This window comes from Haplochromis burtoni, unplaced genomic scaffold (assembly GCF_018398535.1).
Source record: "Haplochromis burtoni strain Fernald_Lab_line unplaced genomic scaffold, NCSU_Asbu1 Contig_74, whole genome shotgun sequence".
NCBI lineage: Eukaryota > Metazoa > Chordata > Actinopteri > Cichliformes > Cichlidae > Haplochromis > Haplochromis burtoni.
This window is the reverse complement of record NW_024582435.1, coordinates 1,524,537-1,532,774: the sequence shown is the minus strand read 5'-3', so window position 1 is coordinate 1,532,774 and position 8,238 is coordinate 1,524,537.

The following is an 8,238-nucleotide window of genomic DNA, read 5'->3' as shown; positions in this document are numbered from 1 at the left end:
TGAAAATAATCGTGATTATCATTTTTGCCATAATCGAGCAGCCCTAGTTCTATATAAATAAAATTTAATTGAATTCTTTAGTTTTCAGTATTCAGTCAGTTCATAACTCTTTTTTAATTGAAGTTTTTCGTTCAGCTGCCTGGTGGGACACCAAGCTGGGTGTAAGAGTCTTCATCCAACATTAAAATTAAAAATGTTAAAATCATTTTTTTGTGCTCTGATGCTGAATCTCTGCAAAATAAAAAAAAAACGTGAAGTCCTTACTTCAGCTGGAGTTTATCTCTGTCCTGCACACGTCTCCAACTCAGCCGTCCTACACGTAACCAGAAGAAGAGAGGAGAGTGATAACACAACCGTTAGTAAAATGATGCCAAAGGCTGCTGCTGTAGCATGAACACGCAACGTAGTCTAGACAAAGTCTGTTGCAGTGCAGCTGTAGAGATCGGTCTTAATCTATCTTAGAGTTGTGCTGAATGATCCGTGTACAGGAATGAACAGAGACAAGCAGGCAGAACGTGATTTATTACACGTTATTGAAAATGCTTTACTGTCACATTTCGAGGTATGGAGAACTGACTTTTGGAGAATTTCATAAATAAAAATCATGCAGGAATCTGTTAAACAGGCAATCATATAATAAACGAACGAGGACTGAATCTTTAAATGTTTGTTGTTGATTCTAATCTGTCACACAAATGATTTCTCTACTCCACCTGCTACACAGTCCTGCAAATAATCAAGAAAGCAGAAGAGCCCTGCCTGAAAGGCTTCGTGTTCTCCTGCTCAAGGATGGCATGAATTTTTCCGTAATCGTGAATATGCAGTCGGGTACATGGCCAACCATCTCCCACCTGAGGAAGCACAAGATCCAAGCCTGCGATCTGAAAGGTCAGTAAGACGTCGAGCCTGACAGGAGGACTCCACACACTGCATCAGCTCCACTTAGCTACTTAAGAGAGGTGGACTTAAACGAATGAGCGTTATTGTTTACCGAACCCTTTATTTTTTCCCAAACTCAGACCGTCGTTGACATGCCCAGTCGCCCATTTTTAAAAAAAAAAGCATGAAAGCGTTTGTTTGGCTCTCTTTGCACGAATCCACGAGAAGCTATAGAACCCAAAGCTAACAATAACTATATTTCATATAATATTAGTCGTTCTTTATTCTTTGTTTCCGCTTCCTTTTGCATCTGTTCCAGACTAGCAAACATCTTTGGCCACCCAAAAACAAAAAGCACCTGAAATTATATTTTTCAGTGTTACAGTGCTGCTCTCCATGCTGACCACTGTTTCCAGCTACTTTCTGTCTTTACCTGCAGTCATGCAGCGTTCACTACATGAAAGGGAATCTCTGAGGCTCTCCACAAAATTAATTAGCACATAAGAAATTAGAACTGAGTTTATTACTATCATCATATTCACACTGATAATAACTTTTTACTGTAAAGAAGTGGTTTCTCTTTCCTTTGATCGTTATATTGCTGGATGTTTATTTGGCAACAGGGAATTCTTTTAGAAGTGCAAAGCCCATCATCAAACTATTGATTCTCACCTAGGATTGTTTTCTATGTGTAGAAGCAGGTTTCTGCCTAATTAGGGCAGACTAATTACCTCCAAACTTATTTAAGTGTTGCTGCTGAACGTATCGTCTTCTGCACAGGCTTCATTAAAAGCTGTTTGTGTATAAAGAGACATGACAGCAGACTGTACTCCACATGAAATCTGTCAACAGTTTAACTTTCTAAAACTTTTGTCACGTTTGAGTTCAGAAAAGGTGAAACATTTTCTTTTTTCTGGTATATAAATCATCTGAGCTACATCTCAGCTGTTACTCTCCAGTTGTGCTCAGACGTTCATGTATAGCCACTTAAATCAGGCAGCAATAATCAAGAGAACCTCCCACCAGCACTATTTGTATAATAGCAAATAATATAATAAGATATAAAATTATACTGTTCTTCTTATTATAATAAAGTAATAAGAGGGCATCACTATGTATTAACAGACCTCTCTGCATTGAATCATATCTGTTATTAACCTCTGTCTCTCTTCCACAGCATGTCTTTATCCTGTCTTCCTTTCTCACCCCAACCAATCACAGCAGATGGCCCCGCCCCTCCCTGAGCCTGGTCCTGCTGGAGGTTTCTTCCTGTTAAAAGGGAGTTTTTCCTTCCCACTGTCGCCAAAGTGCTTGCTAATAGGGGGTCATATGATTGTTGGGTTTTCTCTGTATGTGTTATTGTAGGGTCTACCTTACAATATAAAGCGTCTTGAGGTGACTGTTGTTGTGATTTGATGCTGTGTAAATAACATTGAATTGAGTTCAATTGAATTTTGGTAAACCACCAATCATCTGCCTGGTTCTTAGCTAGGATGCCGTCACTGTTCATCGCCTGCCGACGACAGACGAATGTTTGGCAATAGACGGTGAACTTATGAACACAGGCTGCAAGTTTTGGGTTTTTTGTGCTTATATTTTTTTTTGAGAATGAGACTTTTTTTCTGCTAAAGTGCTTTCTGTCTAACATTCACATACGTTCATACAGCGTTGAACACTTCTGTGAACCAATGAAATGTCTTTTTGGGGGGTTTTCAGGTGAGATCAAAAGTTATATTTAACATCACTGCAAAGATAGTTGCAGATGTTTTAAAGAATGCAGTCATTAATAATTATTTAAGAAGCAGATTCATCTTTCCAGATATTCAGCAGTAGATCATGCAATTTGGGCTGTACTGACATAAATTTTGGGATGCCTGATGAAATACCTGTTTCTCCCTGTTTTCCAAGAAGTACAAATTTTTAGTATTTTATTTATTCCCAGCCTTCAGCGCTCACAGCTGCACAGCTTTGTTGACTCTGTGAATAACCGTGTAGGGCTTTCTTAGCATGGCTGCAGTTTTTTCTGTGTTTACCTTCTCACTTATTTATTATCTCATTTTAGCAGCGGTAATTATTCAGCAACACTGTTAATTTATTAAAGGTTTACCAGGTAAGTGCTTAATAATTAGGGGAGTGAACAATAAAGATTTGTCTGTTATCATTCCATGAATAACAGTATTGCAAATATAATGAATATCTTGCAGGGAAGATGGGTCCTTCATGCACACGCTGGGTATTTGTCATTGGCAAAAAGTATTTAAAAAATAAACTTGATGTTGTTCAAAGAAGAAGAAGAGCAACCTTGAGGGGAGAGTCAGTCTTGTTAAGCCCCAAGGCTTGTGTGTTTTCTACTTTATTTTCAGTTTGTAAGATTTTTACTGACATTTTCAGTCTCCTGTTTTTTGGTGCCTCTGAAGGACACGCTGTTCATGATGTACAGCCAGAGATGGAAAAGCCAGGCGCATTAACAACCCCAATACCCCCGAAGGTTTGGACCTGAAGATTTTATTTTTATTTATTTGTCAAATCAACACAGACTTCATCTGTTGCCATGTACACAAACATTTCTTCTTATAGTGCTTGTTTTTATTTTGTAGGAGGAAACGGTTTTAGGAAGAATCACTCATTCATTTATTTACATTCCCAGTATGTGGAACATCTGTAGTAACTATTACGGGAGTAAAGCTTTAAAACACAGCACGTAGCCACTTCCTGTGTAAGCCAAAGAGACAGACGCAGCACAGGACATAAACACAGCAATTCCAGGTTACACTGGATAAGGATAAGACAGATCAGTTATGCAGATAATATGAAATACACAGTGAATACTAGTATTTGTCAACACTCTGTAGTTGGTGAAACAGCCGGACAACAAGGAAAAGTAGACCCACAGGCTCTATTTTGCTCCGTCTAATGATGATGAGATGGAAGAGTGCTTCAAAGCGCCCACATGCAAATTGATGGATGAGCTCCAAACCCCAGAGAGATGATCCAGTCTTCCACAATAATTCCCCAGTGAAACAATTAATTGATTGTTTTGTTTTGTTTTTTTGCTTGTTTTTAATTAATGGTTGTCACCAAGTGTGTTTTTTTCTAACCATGCAACACAACAAGAACAACAAAATGTAGCTCTGTCAAAATCACATCTATAAAACCGCTGTGATGAGCTAAACTGTCCTAATGGCAGATGGTGTTTTTCTTTACTCACGTGGTTCTATCATAGAAATACATTTTTAAAAATAAGTCATTTATATTAGTGCACTTTCCAGTAAATTGACATTCAAACGAGGGGCGAGAGTTCCCTCAGATGAAGCTCACCCGTTCTGCAGTTTATTATTCCAGTTTCTGATTAGTGAAGCTGCTTGGTTAGAATAAAAAAGCAACTAAAGGTTTGACTTAAAACACACACAGATCAGAAATGTTGAACTTTTCACATGACACATGGAGTTATAAGAATATGGCCTTTAGATGGGGGTAAGACGCCTGTGTAAACATCATTTAACCCCGCCCCTCAAGCTCAGAGTGTGACACACAGCACAGTAGGATTTGACAGGGGCTCATAAAGGATCCTGCAATTTTTAGGCAGGAGAATGACTAATCCTACACAGAGCACAAAGCAGTAATTATGATGGCAGATTGTACTTTTCGACCAGTCACAATTTTACTGTTCAAACAATAGTAACATTCAAAATGCAAAAAGAAGCATGACAACTTTGACACATCATCCATTATGCAGTTGACTCAGCCCATTGTCACAGAGGAAGCTCACTGTATGCATTACCTGGTGCAGTGTGCATGAACACAATCATATTGATGGCTGCAAACGCTGGCTGTGAATAGAGATCGTGCACTCTCTTCTGTATCCAGAGACTCTACCCTCTACCCATTATTTTTTCCTGCTTTTTCCAAAAAATATCTTTGTTTGGGTTTTTGTGTTTGTTTCATTTTTTCTGAGTGTCATCTGCTGGCAGCTCTTAACTGGCTGAAATCCTTTTACATAAAATAATGGACAGGAGAGGACAGTAATATACTAAATCAAAATGAGCAGCTTTATTTGTGACACAAGCGCTCACCTGTGTGATGCAAAATGATTTCTGTAAAGCTACTTTAATTAAGTCTGGAAGGAACTGGAAGGATGGACAATCCTGTGTTACTGTAATTCAAGTTCATCCAAGGATTAAAACAACAACATGATCACATACATTAGAAACAAAAACAACAAAACAAACCTCTGGTGAAAATTACTCTTTACTGTACCCTATTATCCAGTCTTTAAGCGATGACATATGAGCCCTGCTTCTGAGTCCAAACTACTCCGTGTTTTTAACATGTTTTGTATTTTGTTCTATTTGATCTTAACAAGCCCCTAAAAACAGTCCGTGATCACTGTCGGCCTGTCTCGGTTTTTACCACCACTGTTCATTTTAAAGCTCACTGTTTAAACCCTTACGATGTAACTGCAGCCCAGCCCATGCAGCAGTATATTAATGACTAACCTCGTATTGTGGATGGATTATCTCAGTTGTTCTCCTGACTGAAGTTTGGTCCGTTTACAGCATCCTGCCATGCGATTGCATTTGTCCTAACCATCGGGAACCCTCATGTTAACTTTTATCAGTGGAAAAAAGTTAGCGTTCATCCTCCAGCTTCACTGTGTTTATGTTATGCTAACGTACATCATTTTAAACCAGCTAGCCTAGGGTGACCATATTTTGATTTCCAAAAAAGAGGACATTTGGCCCAGTCATGAAGAACTTTAATGATACTGTTTGCTTAACCCTTTAAAACCGGTCAGGGTGGGCACGCTCAGTTTTGCGTAACTATTTTTAAATCCCGGTAGCACTGCAACCACGTAAGCTAGCCAATAATTTTTTTTGCATATGAAACCGGAGGAGTTGTACTTACATCTTATGCCATCAGCTTGTCCTAGGTCACGGTTTCCTTCCACATATAGCTTTGCAAAAACTGCATAAAAAGCACTTGCAGCAACAAAAACATAATATTCCAGAAACACGCTTTGCCGATCCGATCAGCTTTTCGTAACACTTCCTATGTTAGAATAGACGTCAGCGTGAACTATCGCATGTCCGCCATTACCTGCCCGAAACCGGAAGTGACGTCATTTTCGCGAAATGTAGTTTTTTACCATCAGGGCCTCATGAGCCTATACTGGTGTTTTTAAAAGTTATGTTTGACTTTATGACTTTCTGTGTCGTTTCTGGGATGCTAGGACTCATATTGCACTGCTGGAAATAGTTTATTTTGATGCAATGCTGCTTTTTTATTAATATTTATTTTCGTTTTTCCTGCAGTATATAAAAATTGGTGTATTTCAAAAATAAAACTATGAAGACACTCAAAATAAATTTCCTGTGGTGGGAAACTATTTTGTGCAACTTTTTTGTATTTACAGTTTTGAGGGATAAGCCTCTTAAATTTCTCTAACTAGAAATATATGTTAAAGATTTTCAATTTTTTTGTAGTTTATTGCACTTTTTTGCAATTTATGTAATTACTATGCACTTAATGCATACATATTATTAAAATTGGGCTATAATGGTTGTATTGATGTATAGCAACTTGAAATGCTCCCAAAAATGGCACTACAGCATGTAAAAATATAATATAAGCTCTGGCGGACTTGGTTCTATGGTAGGTCTTAAAGGGTTAAAGAAGATTTTAACATATTTAATTCTTCTCTGTGCGGTTAATGAATGGTGAAACAAAAATATCATATAGGCTTTTACAAGTCAACAAGGGCAAAAAAAATAACTTAAAAACCTCTGGAATTAAATAATGGCACAGAAATAAGGCCTCATCTGTATAAGAAAAATTACCAGTACGGGGATGGTACGAGGGAAATTTCTTTTGCAGTTCGTCTGAAAAGCTGCAGTTGCGCTTTAGCATCTTTAAACATCACCAGGCGTGCTGCTGCGCACTGTCTGTCCCGTCTATGAGTGCAGAACAACCACTCACAAAGCCACAGCTCGGGGATGACGTCACACATATGGGTCCTGTTTAGGAAAACCCGGACATTTTTATCGATCTCGAAAATCCCCCCGGACGCCCCGGACAGAATGTGAAAAGTGTACATGTCCGGGGAAAAGAGGACGGTTGGTCACCCTAAGCTAACCCAACTTCAGTAACCCTACAAACGTCACTGCTGTTTAGGTTTCTGTTTTTGTTTATGTTGGAAGTGACAGCAGAGCTGTACATTTGAATTTTTCCAGAAATCTCTCAGTCAGAACATGCTATATCATGTTTAGGTGGAAACTAGCGAGCTAACTTCCTGCTAACTTCTAACTCTGTTAAACGTAATAAATCCTGTTTTCGTGGATGTTAAACTTAATTGTTACACCTGGTAAAGCAGCAACGCTGATCATTTTATTAAAGATGAAAGAATTTAGACAGTTTGTAACTCTCAGTGATGCTGCAGTGTTCGTTTGACTTTGGGACCTGAAGCGGAGTTTGGACCTGGAAACGGCTAATGACATCAGACTTAAAGACCAGATACCATAAATGACTGTGTTCTTATGTCTTGATGCTTGCTCAGTCATCCAGGTAAGTAAACCCCAGAATCAGCCTTTCGAGCTGTGTTCTTCATTCATTTTCAGACGGGAAGTTGTTAAAAAAAAACTGTCATTCTTTACATACCACATACATATTATATGCAGTTCTCTTTCATAGCATTCGTTTCGTGTCTCACTATGGGAACGCGTCCTGCGTGACCTCATCAGAAGCTCAAATACCATTACGCCAGCCCTTACAGGCTGGCTAAGTGACGCCCATGTCAGGAGGGGCTAGTGCCTCCCTATATAATAGGCTGACAGAGCGTCAGATGTCATTCAAAAACCTCTTCTCGCTTCTCACAGAAGCCTGTAGCCTGTAGTTTTATATGTAAATATTAATCAGTCTTTTTAAAAAAAGATCCTTTTGACAATAAGGTCAGTGTTGTAATGAGGTTCCAAACCATTATAGCTTCAACAAAGCTTTGCTAAGAATTTGAAAACCATCTGAACTGCCTGTGCGTTCTCTTTCTCTAAGCCACCCTAGACTGAATTAATTGCCGTATTTAGTCTTGCTTCCGTTTTGCGTCATTTCACTTACATTCCTCACTCTGGCAACTGCATTGTCTTTATGAAGCCTAAAAAAAATTCTACATGTAAAGTCAGACGGTTGTCTTGTTTTAACCAGGAATTAAAGTGTGTTCTTGTCTCCACTGAGGAGTACTTTATACGTCTGTAAGTGAGCAGTTCTTTGCTTCACCACAGTCTGAAAAAGCATCCAGGTATGACAGTGTCTCACTCTAATGTGCATGACCTCTGAAGCACAGTCCTTCCCTTTTCCTTTTGCATAATA